Below are 18,376 nucleotides of genomic sequence, written 5' to 3' on the forward strand. Positions count from 1 at the left end.
AAGATTGACCTCAGCACCAGTTTTGATCATGCCAGACACTCAGAAGCCGTTCTCGGTATATTGTGATGCATCCCGTCAAGGTTTGGGATGTGTGCTTATGCAAGAAGGCCACGTTATAGCTTATGCATCCCGGCAGCTAAGAAAGCATGAAGAGAATTATCCAACGCATGATTTGGAGCTAGCCGCAGTTGTTCATGCACTCAAGATTTGGAGGCATTACCTGATTGGACAAAGATGTGAGATATATTCTGATCATAAGAGCTTAAAATATATTTTCACTCAGCCGGATCTCAACCTAAGACAACGCAGATGGTTAGAGCTTATTAAGGACTATAATTTGGGAATCAACTATCATCCAGGAAAGGCGAACGTAGTAGCCGATGCCTTGAGCAGAAAATCTCAGGTTAATTCTATGACTCTCCAAGAGTTGAGTCCCGAACTATGCAAAGAATTCGAGAGGTTGAATCTAAGTATGGTGTGTAATACCGAGATGATTGCTATGGAAATAGACTCAACACTTGAACAAGATATAAGGAAGGGTCAGCTTGAAGATGACAAGATTTTGGAGATCAAGCAGTTGATCAAAGCAGGCAAAGCCCCGGACTTTTCTGAAGACAAGCAGGGTACAATATGGTATAAGCATAGGATTTGTGTTCCGGACATAAAGTCTATTCGGGATACTATTTTAAAGGAAGCTCATGATTCAGCGTATTCTATTCACCCTGGGAGCACCAAGATGTATCAAGATCTTAAGGATCAGTACTGGTGGTATGGAATGAAACGTGCAGTAGCAGAACACGTAGCTTTGTGTGATATCTATCATCGGGTCAAAGCTGAACATCAAAGACCCGCAGGACTGCTACAGCCACTAAAAATACCTGAATGGAAGTGGGAAGAAATTAGCATGGATTTCATAGTGGGTCTACCACGAACGCAATCAGGATATGATTCTATATGGGTCGTGGTTGACCGGTTGACGAAAGTGGCTCACTTTATTCCAGTTAAGGAATCCTATCGAGGTCCAAAGTTAGCCGAGTTGTACATGTCCAAGGTTGTATGTCTGCATGGAGTGCCTAAGATAATTGTATCTGATCATGGCAGTCAGTTTACTTCAAGGTTCTGGCGACGTCTGCATGAATCGCTGGATACAAGGTTGAATTTCAGTTCAGCCTATCACCCACAGACTGATGGGCAAACGGAAAGAGTAAATCAAATTCTTGAAGACATGCTGAGAGCATGTGCACTCAAGAATGGTAACAGTTGGGACAAGAATCTACCGTATGCAGAATTCTCATACAATAACAGCTTCCAAGCTAGTTTGAAGATGTCCCCTTTTGAAGCTTTGTATGGGAGAAAATGTAGAACCCCGTTGTTCTGGAATCAAACTGGGGAAAGCCAAGTTTTTGGTCCTGAAGTCCTGAGAGAAGCAGAAAGGCAAGTACACGAGATCCGGGATAATTTGAAAACCGCACAGTCAAGGCAGAAGAGTTATGCGGATCATCGACGTCGGGAACTAACCTTTGAAATAGGAGACTTTGTGTATCTCAAAGTATCACCAATCCGAGGGCTACGTAGATTCAAAGTCAAAGGCAAGCTATTACCTCGGTTTATTGGTCCGTACAAGATACTGGGAAGACGAGGAGAAGTAGCTTACCAGCTGAAGTTACCACCTCAACTTTCAGGAGTACACGATGTCTTTCACGTATCACAGTTAAAGAAGTGCTTAAGAGTTCCTGAGGAACAGTTACCAGTAGAAGACCTGGATGTGCGAGAAGATCTGTCTTATGCCGAATATCTGGTCAAGATTCTTGAGACGTCAGAATGAGTTACCAGGAACAGGAGAGTCAAAATGTGTAGAGTGCAGTGGAAGCATCACTCAGAAGAAGAAGCCACATGGGAAAGAGAACATGATTTGAAGACGGAGTTTCCCCATCTCTTCTCCGATCCTTTCGAATCTCGAGGGCGAGATTCATCGTAAGGGGGGTAGGTTTGTAACACCCAAAACTTCAAAATTTGCAATAATTTAAAATTTTGCAAGAAATTAAATAAGTGGATTTCATTTTAGCTCTATAGGAAATTAATTTCTCAATTTAATTTGGAATAGGTTGAATGTTTGTTGCATTCATGCCGTTGTAGTTGCAATAAGGTTTTATTGTGTGGGAAATTCTTTTTGCTAAAATTCGCTAGAGTTCGCTCGGTTAAAATCTCTTTTGGAAAATAAGTTTGAAAACCTAAAGCAAAGAAAAAAAAGAAAGGATTATAAAATGGAAAACCCTTCCTGGGCCGTCTTCCCCGCGCCGGCCCAACCCGCCTCTTTCCCCCTCCCTTTTCTCTCCCGCCGTGGGCCGCGCCCCTCCTTTTCCCGCGCCGGCCCACAGGCCGAGCCGGCCTGCCGCGCCCACCGAGCCGCCTCGCCTTCGCCCGCCTCGCTGCCAAGTGGGCCCGGCTCCGAGCCGAGCCGCCCTCCCGCCCGAGCCGCCTCGCCTTCGCCCGCCTCGCTGCCAAGTGGGCCCGGCTCCGAGCCGAGCCGCCCTCCCGCCCGAGCCGCCGAGCCGCCGGCTCACCTTCTTCCTCATCCCGCCACCGGACACCGACGCCCCCAATCGCCGCGACCGTTTCAAATCGAAGCCTCCCCGTGCTTTAACTCTCCAATCAAACTACACCACCGTGATCACCGCCCCCTATTTCCTCCATTTGAGCCGTTTCCCCCTTGAATTCCCACTCGTTTGCATGGAAACCGAAGTTTTTAGTGCATTCGAGCCGGCGGCCGAATCTCCTCGAATCCGGCCGTTCCACTCCTCCTCTCGGGTATTTAAGGGCTCCATCGGCATCCTTGTTCGGTTCCGCACCCGAATACCCCATTTCCCCTCTCTCTTGTGCACGGATTCGAGCCGCCGCCGTCACCTCCATTGCCGCCGGTAAGGAGCTCGGTCGCCGCTCTCTTTCTCCTCAACCGAACCGCGATTAAGCTCGTTCTTCGCTCTTATGGTGCCGCCGGACCTCTAGGAGCTCACTCCGGCGCTTCTTGGAGCTTCACCCGTCGTCGGACGCTGTTCCCGCCGAGCCGCCTCACCTCCGCCCGCCGTTCTCCGTCGCCGGCCACCTCCGGACCTCTTCTGCCGCCGTCAAGCCCACAGTAAGTTTCCCCGCGAGCTCCTCGTTGCTATGCGCCAAGTCCCGATGCAATCCGTGGCCGGATGCGCCTTTTGCGCATCGCCGGCGAGCCCACCGTTGTCCCCGTCGTCGCCGGCCACCGCTTCCACCGTTGAAACCGCCGGCGCCACCCCCTTTTGATTTCTGGCCATCGGATCCCGGTTCTTCGGCCCGGATTAGACCGGCCAATTTTCATACCCCTTCGGTCCACCATGGACCGGTGGACCGATGCCCTTTCAGTGGTCAACAAGCCCGTAGACCAACTCCATATCATTTCCAATTAAGAAATAATTCAGTAATTGTTTTATTGCGTCATAATCCAATTTTCAGTATAAAATTATTTCGGTTTACTCTCTGGAAAACATGTAAAATTTGCAGTAAGGTCCCTACATCTTCAAAAGCTTATAACTTTTTGCTCGTAGCTCCGATTTTGGCGACTTCCGCGTCAAATCGTTCGTAGCGTCGTGTAGAATCTTTTTGTAGGGTTTTTGAATAGTTTCAGTACTGTTTGGTGTACTGTTCTTAGAGTTTTGTTTGGTTTGTGTTTTTCCGGTCCGTCGTTTAGGAGCTGAGCAGTTCGGCAACCTCCAAGACCAAGTTTTCGAGGATTTTGAGCAGCAACCCGGTGAAGGCAAGTGCCCTTGAGCATTTCTATACCAGTTTTAGGACTTGCAGGTGTAGTTTTTATCCTTCAATATGCATGCTGTCCAAAATGATATCCCATGCTAGGGTTTACTAGTTTTGTCTCGATATTTTCCTTGTCGCCGTTGATGTATCGGGTTAAGAAGATGGGTAGATCATGCTAGCGCTGTCCGGGTGGGAAAATGGTTAATATTGACTAATGAACTATGTAACACTGTCCCGGTGGAAAAATGGTAATTCTTTTGTAGCAACATGGTATAGGTCTTCCCCAACAGAATGGATGGATTGTGGTGGTGCCTATGGCAAGTTTGTGTATGTATCTGTTTGGGGTCCTAAGGACCGGTTCTTGGGCATGTAACCAAGTTATTTCCGTACAACCACGAGGCCTATATGGGTACGGCCTGGCCAAATAATTAGCGACCACCGATTCTGTGGGCATCACTGGTCGAGTATGTGGCACAAGAGGGGGCTTCTGCAGCGACTCGGTCGGCTGTTAGCTGTGAAACCTTAGTGGGTGCCTACAAATCGGCGGGAGTTTTGTAAAGGCCTTGTAGTGAGACCCCGACTCCTTACCCTGGAAGTATGGAGTAACAAGGGAATCACGACTCGTGGATCTGTGCAAACTCTGCAGAGTATCAAACTGGTCGATCAGCCGTGCTCACGGTCAAGACCGAGCTTGGACTTCTTCAAGATTAGTTGGATCTGGGTTTTGGTATGGTTGGTCGGGTAGCCAGGTAATGGGATTATCTGGTGAGCTTTGGGGTAACCGGATATGGGATACCCGGTGAGTCAAACCCCTTTGGTTATAACAAGTGTCTTCACACCTAGTAATAGGATGCCTGTTGTTGGGAGTATAGGTTGAGGCATCGTTTTAGTTGCTTAGTGCTAATAACCCCTGTCAAGCCTTTTTCTTGTCTAAAGCCTCATACCCTACTTTCCCCTGCACTTGCGGAGTACAACCTTTTGTACTCACCCTTGTTATTCTCCCCTGCATTCTTCCGCCATTCAGAAGCTGTCCTTGAAGCTGGTACCTTCGACCTCGATGTCTTCGATCCCGAGCTGCTGTTCTAGGCTGTGGAGCCCCCGGTTGACGTCTTCGCCTGTGGAAGCTGGAGCCGCTGACGCTGAAGACCCCTCTTGTCTCCCGCTGTGTTTTCTTTCAGACCCTCGGGTCATTTTGTAATAAGGTTAAGTACGATGTATCTTTTGCACTGTGATGATAACACTAATGATGTAAGCGCATGTATGGAAGTTGTTCCTGGCATACATGTGTTGTGCCCGGTTTTGTTTTCTTTAAAACTGGGTGTTACACCATCACAAACTGCTTGTATGCTAGGAAGAAATATATTGGATGGTGTAGTTATCCTACACGAAACCATTCATGAAATTCAGAGGAAAATGCTAAATGGGGTCATCCTTAAACTTGATTTTAAAAAGACTTATGACAAGGTCAAATGGTCCTTTTTACAACAAACTTTATGGATGAAAGGATTTTCTGAGCAATGGTGTTCTTGGGTAGAACAGTTTGTAACAAGAGGAACCGGTGGAGTTAAGGTAAATGATGATCTTAGATGTTTCTTTCAAACAAAAAAGGGTTAAGGCAACGAGATCCTTTATCCCCGATTTTATTCAATTTAGTAGTGGATATGTTAGCTATTTTAATAACTAGAGGGAAGGCTGATGGTCAATCTAAAAGGGTAGTTCCTCATCTTATTGATAATGGTCTTTCAATTATACACTATGTAGATGATAATATACTTTTTATGGAACATAATCTTGAACATGCTAAAAACATGAAGCTCTTGCTATGTGCTTTCGACCAACTACCTAGCCTAAAGATTAATTTTCATGAAAGTGAATTATTCTGCTATGAAGAGGCAATGGACTCTATTGATCAATGCACTCAACTTTTTGGGCGTGTTATGGGGGATTATTCTTTTAGGTACTTGGGAATTCTCATGCATTCTAGGAGGATTTGTAAAAAGGATTGGAAGATGATTGAGGATAGATTTGAGAAGAAATTGAGTGGCTGGAAGGGTAGGCACCTATCGTACGGGGGTAGACAAGTACTCATTAACTCTATTTTAAGTAGTATGGCGATGTATACGTTCTCATTCTTTGAGGTACTAAGGGGTGTTCTCAAGAAGCTAGATTATTACCGATCTACATTTTTCTTGTAAAGCAATGATCATAAAAAGAAATATAGATTAGCTAAATCGAGCATACTATGTAGACCAAAAGAACAGGTTGGTTTGGGTATACAGGACCTTGACATCCAAAACAAAAGTCTACTTGGTAAATGGCTATTCAAACTAATCGATGAGGATGGTACATGGCAACAGTTAATTAGGAAGAAATATCTGGGTAATAAAATAATTGATCAAGTGAAAAAGGAGACCTATAGATTCTCAGTTCTCATCAGGATTCTTGAGTATCAAGGATCATTTCCTAAGATTTGGGGAATTTGGATTACAATGCGGTACTCAAATAATATTCTGGGAAGACAAATGGTTAGGAACAACAACTTTAAGCGAGCAATACCCAGTATTATATAACATTGTATACGGGAAGAAGGCGACTATAGCTGGTATCCTTAGTTTTGATCCTCGAACTATTTATTTTCATAGAACTTTGGTGGGAGATAAGCTTGAGGCTTGGAATGACCTAGTGGCAAAAGTCATAGTTATCGAATTAAATGATGATCTTGATGGTTTTGGATGGCTTTTAACTCCAAGTGGTCAGTTCTTAGGAAACTCAATGTACAGGGCAACACTTGATGAAAACATCATAGCTAATAATCGTTTCTTATGGAAACTAAAGCTTCCCTTAATGATCAAGATGTTTCTATTGTTTTTAATCAAAGGAGTCATCTTAACTAAAGATAACTTAGTGAAAAGAAATTGTCAAGGGATGAAAAATGTTGTTTTTTTTAACTGTAATGAGATAATTCAACATCTTTTCTTCGATTGCAATTTTGCTAAGTTCATTTGGAGAACAATTCAGGTTACTTTTGGCCTTCAAAAACCTAGTAGTGTATCCAATTTGTTTGGATCCTAGTTAAATGGGCTAGGGAAGAGGCTAAAGAGTCACATTTTGTTGGAGCCGCTGCTATTTGTTGGGCGATGTGGCTTAGCCGAAATGATGTGGTTTTTGACAAGATAAATATACACTCTTCTATTAAGGTTATCTGCAGGAGTATGTATTGGATCAGGTTTTGTTCATTGCTTCAAAAGGAGGAGAACTGTTCCACAATGCAATCGGGACGTCGTTAATTGGAGACTACAACGATAGACATCTTCACAAAATTTGGGTGAAGGTTTAGCAATAGTGTTGGAGCAAGATTTCATCTTGCCCCAGGAAGTACGGAGAGAGTTTCTTCTAAGGAGCAAACTTAAGCTTGGAGATGAAGTTTAAGAGGAAGGAACACCATGAATGTATTGATGGTAAAAAAATGGATCGCTCTGGGAGGAGTATCACAGCATGGCTTAGTTTGTTTTCACCTTTATGTGTTTTCTTGCTGTCTTGCCCGTCCTCTGCCTAGAGGACCATGGCCTCCTATTTATAGGGCCGTGCATACCTTGGCGTACAAGTTATCATAATTTACAAATATCCGAGATCTGACCGAATTACTTGGTCTTATCCCGTATAACTACCTCTTACCCTATTGGGGGGATAAATATCCATCATGATAATTATCGTGGTGCCTACCCCCTGAAGGGGGTGAGCCGGTCGCGAACTGTGGCCCGGCGTCGTACTGTCAGGGGTGTCAGGATAGCCTCCATCATGCCGGGGTGTCAGAGCGGCGCCCACTAGCCTAGGTATTTGATGCCGGTCAACTCCTTGCAGGCAAAGTACGACTGATGCTTTCCATTTGGTAGATCTTTTCTGAGGCCTGATGACTCACCCAGTAGCCTCTGGGAAGTTGGCCCGGGCAGCGGAAGGCCGAGGCTTCGAGAGACTGAGCCTTTAGGAGGCTGAGCCTCCGGGTGGCAGGATTCTGGAAGGCTGGGGCTTCGGGAGGCCGAGCCTTTGGGAGACTGAGCATTCGGGAGGTAGGACTCCGGAAGGTTGGAGCTTCGGGAGGCCGAGACTTTGGAAGACCGAGCCTTTGAGAGGCTGAGCCTTCGGGAGGCAAGACTCCGGAAGGTTGGAGCTTCGGGAGGTGGAGGCTTCGAGAGGCCGAGCCTTTAGGATGCTGAGCCTTCGAGGGGCCGGGCTGATTAAGCCAAGGGGCCATCGGGGGTCCTTAATAACGACCCCAAGAAATAGATTAAGTGTTTAAAATAAACATATACTTTTGCTTAAATTTTCTACATTTTGTTTATATCCGTGACTCATGTGGTAGGCGGAGTCTACAACATAATCGGATTAGTTGTAATAATTGGTTTGATGAAATCGAACTCCATTTATCTAAAAAATGTCTTAATTTGATTAATCTGAAGAAAAGATGATTACAATGGAGGAGTATCTAATCTAAGATCTCACGAGTTCCTCTTGTGTTCTAAATCTTAAAGGCCCTGTTAGATGATTCTGTTCGTGGATCTCAATAAGTATAAATCTGGTTCCTATGTGATTAGGCTTTCTTTGTTGTTCCGATGTTTAGCTCTGGTTTGGCTCAAGCTGCGATTTTTCCTGCTCGGGCTTAGCTTCTGATCTTGCTCCGTGATCCCTTGGACGTACAAAACTTCTGTTGAATCTGGTTAAGGGGAATGTTTCAGTCTAAGGCGTCTCTTCAGTCCGCTTTGGACCGTCGCGCCAATAGAATCTCGTAGTCAATGCTATTCCACTGCCATCAAAGGGAAAAAAACAAAGATAGTTCCATTGGATGGATTGGTCACATGGGGGAGACGCAGACATCAATTTGATGAGGCTGATCCTAACGTTTACCTAGAAATTAAACATGAGCACGAAAAAGTCTAATTCCTCACGTTCCAATTATAACTGAGTAACGTCAGACAAAAGCATTCCTGTAGGACCAAAGAACCCGGACCGGATGAATTCCCTGCGAAGTTTTATCAGATCTTTTAGGAGGTCATTGAAAAGGACTTTATATCGCTCTTTCACGAGTTTCATAAAGGGACTTTACCTCTATTTTGCCACAATTTCAGAATCATATCACTGCTATCAAGGAAGAAAGATGCTTCGTAAATTGAACAGTTTAGACCTATTTCCCTCCCAAACATTGTTTTAAGATCTTCATGAAGGTCGGGTTAAAAAGGCTAATAGGGGTTGCGTATAATTTAATTAGACCATCACAAACTGTTTATATGCTAGGAAGAAATATATTGGATGGTGTAGTTATTCTCGATGAAACCATTCATGAAATGCAGAGGAAAAAGCTAAATCGGGTCATCCTTAAACTTGATTTTAAAAAGGCTTATGACAAGGTCAAATGTTCCTTTTTACAATAAACTTTAAGGATGAAAGGCTTTTCTGAGCAATGGTGTTCTTGGGTAGAACAATTTGTAACAAGAGGAACCGTGGAGTTAAGATAAATGATGATGTTAGATGTTTCTTTCAAACAAAAAAGGGTTAAGGAAAGGAGATCCTTTATCCCCGATTTTATCTAATTTAGTAGTGGTTATGTTAGCTATTTTAATAACTAGAGGGAAGGCTGATGGTCAATCTAAGGGGGTAGTTCCTCATCTTATTGATAATGGTCTTTCAATTCTATACTATGCAGGTGATACTATACTTTTTATGGAACATAATCTTGAACAGGCTAAAAACATGAAGCTCTTACTATGTGCTTTCGAGCAACTATCTGGCCTAAAGATTAATTTTCATAAAAGTGAATTATTCTGCTATAAAGAGGCAATGGACTATGTTGATCAATACACTCAACTTTTTAGGTGTGATATGGGGGATTATTCTTTTAGGTACTTGGGAATTCTGATGCATTATAGGAGGATTTGTAAAAAGGACTGGAAGATGATTAAGGATAGATTTGAGAAGAAATTGAGTGGTTGGAAGGGTAGGAACCTATCGTACGGGGGTAGACTAGTACTCATTAACTCTGTTTTAAGTAGTATGGCGATGTATATGTTCTCCTTCTTTGAGATACAAAGGGTGTTCTCAAGAAGCTAGATTATTACCGATCTAGATTTTTCTTGCAAGGCAATGATCATAAAAAGAAATATAGATTAGCTAAATGGAGCATACTATGTAGACCAAAAGAACAGGTTGGTTTGGGTATACAGGACCTTAACATCTAAAACAAAAGTCTACTTGGTAAATGGCTATTCAAAGTAATCGATGAGGATGGTACATGGCAACAATTAATTAGAAAGAAATATCTGGGTAATAAAACAATTGCTCAAGTGAAAAAGGAGACCTATAGATTCTCAGTTCTCGTCAGGATTATTGAGTATCAAGGATCATTTCCTAAGATTTGAGGAATTTAGATTATAAAGCGGTACTCAAATAAGATTCTGGGAAGACAAATGATCAGGAACAACAACTTTAAGCGAGCAATACCCAGTATGATATAACATTGTATATGGAAGCAGGCGACTATAGCTGGTATCCTTTGTTTTGATCCTCCAAATATTTATTTCCGTAGAAATTTGGTGGGAGATAAGCTTGAGGCTTGGACTGACCTGGTGGAAAAAGTCACAGTTATTGAATTAAATGATGATCTTGATGGTTCTAGATGGCTTTTAACTCCAAGTGGTCAGTTCTTAGGAAAACTCAATGTACAAGGCAACACTTGATGAAAACATCATAGCTAATAATCGTTTCTTATGGAAACTAAAGCTTCCTTTAATGATCAAGATGTTCCTATTGTTTTTAATCAAAGGAGTCATCTTAACTAAAGATAACTTAGTGAAAAGAAATTGGCAAGGGGATGAAAAATGTTGTTTTTTTAACTGTAATGAGACAATTCAACATCTTTTCTTCGATTGCAATTTTGCTAAGTTCATTTGGAGAACAATTCAGGTTACTTTTGGCCTGCATCAACCTAGTAGTGTATCCAATTTGTTTGGATCCTGGTTAAATGGGCTGGGGAAGAGGCTAGAGAGTCAAATTTTTGTTGGAGCCGCTGCTATTTGTTGAGCGATATGGTTTAGCCGAAATGATGTGGTTTTTGACAAGATAAATATACACTCTTCTATGAAGGTTATTTGCAGGAGTACGTATTGGATTAGGTTTTTGTCATTGCTTCAAAAGGAGGAGAACCGTTCCACAATGCAATCGGGATGTTGTTAGTTGGAGACTACAACGATAGACATCTTCACAAAATTTGGGTGAAGGTTTAGCAATAGTGTTGGAGCAAGAGTTCATCTTGCCCCAGGAAGTACGGCGAGAGTTTTTCTAAGGAGGAGACTTAAGTTTGAAGACAAAGTTTAAGAGGAAGGAACACCACGAATGTATTGATGGTAGAAAAAATGGCTTGCAATGGGAGGAGTATCACAGCGTGACTTGATGTGTTTTTTTGCTGTCTTGCCCGTCCCCTACCCAGAGGACCATGGCCTCCTATTTATATGGCCGTGTGTAGCTCGGCGTACAAGTTATCATAATGTACAAATATCCGAGATCTGATCGAATTATTGGGTCTTATCCCGTATAACTACCTTCTACCCTATTAGGGAGATAAATATCCATCGTGGTAATTATCGTGGTGCCTGCCTCCTGAAGGTGGTGAGCCGGTCGCGAACTGTGGCCTGGTGTCATACTGTTAGGGGTGTCAGGATAGCCTCCATCATGCCGGGGTGTTAGAGCGGCGTCCACTAGCCTAGGTATTTAATGCTGATCAACTCCTTGCAGGCAAAGTACGACCGATACTTCCCTTTTGTCAGATCTTTCATGTGGCTTGATGACTCACCCAATAGCCTCCGGGAAGCTGTCCCGTGCAGCGGGAGGCCGAGGCTTCGAGAGACTGAGCCTTTGATAGGCTGAGCATTCGGGAGGTAGGATTCCGGAAGGCTGGGGCTTCGGGAGGCTGAGGCCTCGAGAGACCGATCCTTTGGGAGACTGAGCATTCAGGAGGCAGGACTCTGGAAGGCTGGGGCTTCAGGAGACCGAGACTTTGGGAGATCGAGCTTTAGAGAGACTGACCCTTTGGTAGGCAGGACTCCGGAAGGCTGAGGCTTCGAGAGGCGGAGGCTTCGAGAGACCGAGCCTTGAGGAGGCTGAGCCTTCAAGAGGCTGGACTGGTTAAGCTAAGGGGCCGTCGGGGGTCCTTAATAACGACCCCCAACAAAGAAATTAAGTGTTTAAAATGAACATGTACTTTTGCTTAAATTTCCTATCTTTTGTTTATGTCCGTGACTCATGTGGTAGATAGAGTCTATAACATAGTCACATTGGTTGTAATAATTGGCTTGATGAAATAAAACTCCATTTATGTAAAAAATGTCTTAATTTGATTAATCTGAAGAAAAGATGACTATAATAGAGGAGTGTCTAATCTAATCCTAATGATCTCACGGGTTCCTCTTGTGTTCTAAATCTTAAAGGCACTGCTAGATGATTCTGTTCGTGGATCTCAATCAGTATAAATCTGGTTCCTATGTGATTAGGCTTTCTTTGTTGTTCCGATGTTTAGCTCTGGTTTGGCTCAAGCTGAGATTTTTCCTGCTCGGGCTTAGCTTTTGATCTTGCTCCGTGATCCCTTGAATCTGGTTAAGGGGAATGTTTCAGTCTAAGGCGTCTCTTCAGTCCGCTTTGGACCGTCGCGCCAATAGAATCTCGTAGTCAATGCTATTCCACTGCCATCAAAGGGAAAAAAAAAACAAAGATACTTCCATTGGATGGATTGGTCACATGGGTGAGACGCAGACATCAATTTGATGAGGCTGATCCTAACGTTTAACTAGAAATTAAACATGAGCACGAAAAAGTCTAATTCCTCACGTCCCAATTATAACTGAGTAACGTCAGACAAAAGCATTCCTGTACGAACAATGCGACAAAGATTTTTAACCGCAAGCAAGTAAACTCTTCTGCATAAATGTTTTTGTTGGCGGCAGCTGCATATATATTTTCCAAGAGTGCCAGAGTTGTGATCACAGTGTTGAAGAAATCTAATTCCTCACATATTAGAATTGATATCTGATCTTCTCCAAGAGTTATAACTACAAATTATATTGACCACAGTGGTCACATAGTCTACAATGGACGTTCACTTCTTTAAAAAAAAAAAACAAAGGGCGAGCACAACCACTTCTTTGGAATTGGGTGCACACATTCACTTACTTACCGATAGATGAACATCAAGTTGAAGAATATTGAACTTACATATTATCCAAATATATAACACTTTTTTTGTAAAAATATATACTTGATACCTAAACTTACACCACATTGAAATATACTACATATGGTAATAAAGACTTGAAAAAGGGTGAGTACTTATTTTAAAAAATATTTATTGAGAAGAAAACTTGAGAAAGGAATATTCTGAAAGGAAAAAAGGATGCCAAGAAAAAATTTAAACTGAAAAGGTAAATGTTCAGTCCTTTAGCTTATTTCCTCACGTTCATGAAAGATACAATCGCCAACACTCTATTATATGTATCCCAAATAAAGTTACTCCATCGAGTCACAAATAAGAAACACTTGGGACATGTTCGTCTGATAGGCCATCTCATGCATTGTTATATAGGATATTTTTTTGTGATTTTGAGGAGAGAGAGGATGGAGAGAAAGAGATCGTTATCTCACAAAACAATGATCTCATAAGCTACATTGAAGATATCATTGTACGAATTGTGTTATTGACATGGAAGTCATAAGTAAGATTCATTTGACTCAAGCACGAATTAAGGACTAGTGGTACCATTAAAAGATAACTTAAAAGACAACGTATTAATTGTAGGAGTTTCTCGTTAGGTTATCCGAAGATTACGTGGCAATGTATGAGACGGTGGCCTATAAGCTGGCACCATTGTACTTACCCCTTAGGGATATATATATATATATATATATATATATATATATATATATATATATGTAGGTACGCGCAACGTAGCTGCAGAATGCTTACAGGCCAAGCATATGCACCCGACTGAGCAACCAACCAGACTTTGACGCGTGCTAGTCCCATGGACCAAGCACGCTCCCACCCACTGACCTCGTGAGCCCACTGGAGACCAAGCAGCAATTGCAACCAATGGTAACTTCGTGTATTGAGGAGTTACAATTGTAAGCATAGGATGATTGCAACTATAGGTATAGAGCACGGTCCCACCCACCAACCCCGCAGGTGACTACATTACTAAGCGCGTTTCAACATTGTGAGCAGTGATTGCAAAAGTCGCTTGACTGGCGAAACGGCAGCGTACTTCGCGAAAAAGTCAGGGGCTAAGAGTGCCTGCCCCCGCACCGAAGGAAAAACATACCATCGGGAGTAAAAATGAAGTGTCGCTTGACCGGCAAAACGGCAGCGTACTTCGTGAAAAGGTCGGGGGCTAAGAGTGCCTGCCACCGCACCAAAGGAAAAACATACCAACAGGCTACTGTTGGGGATCATCTCCCGCCACCCCTACCTCGAAGGGAATCACGAAGTTTACTGTAGATGCTGCGTGATAGCCATTGTGCTTCTGTTGCAAGAGTTCATCTATCAGCGGCGGAGATCGTGGAGTGATGTTGGTCAAAGGGTGTAGGCACGCTCTCATCTTTGAGTTCCCGAACCGGTGAAGACGAAGGCTCACGACCTTCGACTGACGGGCGAAGCGCTGGTTCGCATCCCGCATCGTTCGGAGCAGGCGAAGACGCGAGCTGACCTTTGCTGGGGGGCGAAGGAGGCTTCAGCGCCCTTCGGAGGGATGAACCACCTCGGCACAGTGGGCCCGACTACGGTCGTCCTGGGTACTGCTGTAATTATGCGATCATGCTCATTGTACCACAATGCCCCCAGATATTCCGGGAATGTAGCAGGTTAGGGAGTAAGATGTGTAAACAGAACCTGTGGTCGTCGGGTACGAGCTATAAATAGAGCCACAGTGTAACCGGAAGGGGTAACTAAAAATTGTTCCACCTCCAGTACCTGTCACTCTGAGGGACCTTTGATATCTCTATATCTGAAGGCCCACCTTGTCTGGGAACTCGATCCCAATAGTACCCCTTTGGGTTGACTAGATCTGAGCCGATAGTTTTGGTTTCAACGTGTATGATTTACGGAGACTTAACAGCACTGTTAACCCACCTTGACGCTATTCGTAACCCACGTTAGCTGGCCATGTAGCCGCTTGAGCTGAGGTCGAAGCCATGTGGCGCTACCATGTCGTATCCATGTGCTTGCGTGGTGTGCCTAGTTAGCAATTCCTTTTTCTTTTTGATTTATCTCTGTTGCTGACATCATAAATGGAAACAATGACATATTAAAAGATGATCTCCAGTACAAATGAATAATGTGAAAAATCCTTTATAAATAGTGATTGTTTATAATATTTGGTAAATAATTGTTAATAGATTCTATAATGGTTCTCTTTTGTTAATAAAATAATTTATAATTTTGTTAGATGTTTCCATACAAAAAATATCTTATAATATTGGAAAATTAGTAATCCATTTTCTAATAATATACATAATATTTTGTTAAATAATTTATTAACAATACCACATAATGTTTTCTTTAGTGGAACAATTCCAATAAATATGTTTCCTAGTATAAAAATAAATCTGGCAAATAAGATCAATTCTGGAACATAATTTTGCTGCTGATAACATGATGTTTGATAATGTTATTAAATTTTATATAAAGTTTTTATATAGTTTTACAATTCAAATAAATTCTTCTACAATCTACGAAAATCCTAGAAAATAGTATATGACTCCGAAAAATTCTAGAAAATTCCTAGCAACATAATTTCATCAATAGTTAATATTTTTGTATTTTTTTAATCTTTTTTAAGCTATAGCTTTTCAACTGTAGGTCTAATTTTAACCGTTCTTTCATTAGAATATCCGAAAAAGTGTGATCTTGTGTGTGATGATGTTTGTTGTGTGCTTTTTGGTTCTTTATGGATCTTGGTGTTTATGTGTTGCTTTTTCACTTATGTTCACGAGTATAAACCAACGTTATGGAGGAGCTAGAAGAACTTCAAGATCAAGGCTTCATTGAAGACCCAATTGAGTCAATTGAAGGCAAATTGCGTTCTTGATCATATTTATACCAATTTTCAAAATGTTTTTGTACAAGCCTGCATGCTAATAATTTGTTGGGAATTCCAAGAGTTAGGTTTTACCCTAGTTTTCCCTTATCATCCTTGTCACCATAGTATGGTTTTGGGTTATGGAAGTGTAGATGATGCCTTGATTTGGGATTGTAATCATGGTAATTGCTCCACAAATATGATAATTGTCCTATGCAACAATGATAAATGATGATGGCATAATTTTTGTAGCAACATGGCATATGGATTTGAGCATGTGGTATGAGGAGACCGGTAAAGGATTTACGGATGGGAATGTGGTAAAGGACCGGTTCATGGGGTGACCTTTCTGTGTTTATAGTGCAACAACAAGCTTGGTATGGTACGGGCATCCAATTAATTTTCTTTACTCTCATCATAGTGTATACCTAGCAAAAGAGCGAGGAATGGATGAGATGCCCTAGGATTCGAAAGCCGCAAGATGGTGCTATCGTTGTTGAGGTGTATTCATATAGCAGTGAAACTTTAGCAGGTAGGCATGTGCTGAGAGGGGCATTGTAAAGGCTTTGTAATGATCTGCACACCTTGAAATTGTGTAAGTGTCTACCTAACGTGGGCATAATGGAGATCACAACTTGTGGGTAAAGTGTACAACCTGTGCATAGTGTAGAATTGGTTAATCAGCTGTGCTCACGATTAGAGTGGCATAGAAAACCTGCCATGATTAGAACTTGATGGTTTGGTTGGATTGAACAAACTGTGATGGTGGGAACCATGGTTGAGGTGTCATCAATCACGATGGTGGGAATCATGGTTGAGGTGGTTTGGTAGTTGATCAACCTTGGTTTCGGTAGCCTTTGTTGACATATTAGTTGGTCAACCTTGGTGGTGATAACCTTGGTTAAGGTGATCAGTTGATGGTTATGTCAGGATGGTTGGATTCTTGAGGTTAAAAGTTATCTATAGTTTACTCACCTATTTACTTGCTTCTCAATGGTTTTTGAAATAAATGTTGCTTTTCTCTAAAAGAGTCATATCAGCCTTGTCTTTGTTAAAGCCTTCATATGCATTATTTCCTCACAACCCGCTGAGTACGACATATGCTCATACTTTCTATAACCAACCAGTCAGTTGGGAAAGATTCGAAGACATCATGGAAGAAGACAAACTCCAGGGAGGTGTTCTACATCGATTGCCTGTGTGTTTATCAGTGAAGACAAAGAATACGTTTAGGATATGCTATAGTTTTATTTGGTTGTTCAACCCTTGAAGGTCTCTCTTGTAAAACAATTTATTTGATTAAGGTATGGATATTGAAATCATTATAATCAATAAATTCACTATATGTTGGGATTGATTCCTGGGCTTAGAACATAAATGAAATTAGTTAGTCCCCTTAGACCGGTCTCGATATTGATACTCCTTGCTAACTAGCTTCACCACCAATTGTGAATCCCCTTTAACTAGCAGGCAGTAGATGCCAAGATCCGAAGCTACTGAGAGTCCGGTGAGTAGACCCTCATATTCGACTACATTATTCGTAGCCATAAAATCGATGTGCAAATTGTATTGCACGCTTTCTCCTGTTGGAGAGATCAGTATAATCCAAGCCTTCACACTTTGAAGTGTGAGTGATCCACCAAAAAATAAAGTCCATACATCTGATAGGTTGCTGCAGCGATCCTAGTGTTCATCTGGTTCTATCCATTCAGTCACAAAGTCAGTAAATGCTTTTGACTTGATTGATATTCGAGGCACGAAAAAGACATCAACTAGCCGCTTGGCAATTCGTCCAATTACATCTCTGTTGTGCAGGATCTCACCAAGTGGGAATATTGATGGTATTATGATCTTCTGAGCCTGAAAGTATTGTTATAACTTACAAGAGGCCAACAACATTGCATATAACAGCTTCTGCACCTATGAATAGGGTTTTTTAAGTACCGTAGAGCACTTCACTTATGTAGTACACCGGTCCCTAGTTTTTCTCTCATTTGTTTTGTTCTTCCCTTTCCACCACCAATACCACCACTTACAGCTCATGGTCTGGCCATGATGTATAAGAGTAAATCTTCATTAGGGTTGGGAGCGACTTGCACAGGGGGAGGGAGAAAGATACCTCTTTAATTGTTGAATGCCCCATCTATTTATTTTGACCACTCAAACTTGGTGTGTTCTCTTAATAGCTTGAAGTAGGGAAGTCCTCGATCTCCGCGTTGGGAAATAAACCAACTAAGGGCTGCAATGCATCAGGTTACTCTCTAAACTTCTTGCACTCACTTAGGGGGTTGCATGTTTTCAATAGCTTTGATGTTTTCGGGATTGACTTCTATTCTCCTGTAAGATACTAGATATGTAAGTAATTTACCCGCGTTGATTCCAAATGCGCACTTCTCCAGGTTTAACATGACCTAATTCTTGCGTAGGTTGTAAGTCAGAGATGAGATCTTCCTTCCTTTTGGTTTTGACTACAAGATCATTGA

This window comes from Phragmites australis, chromosome 7 (genome assembly GCF_958298935.1).
Source record: "Phragmites australis chromosome 7, lpPhrAust1.1, whole genome shotgun sequence".
In the NCBI taxonomy this organism is placed as follows: Eukaryota; Viridiplantae; Streptophyta; class Magnoliopsida; order Poales; family Poaceae; genus Phragmites; species Phragmites australis.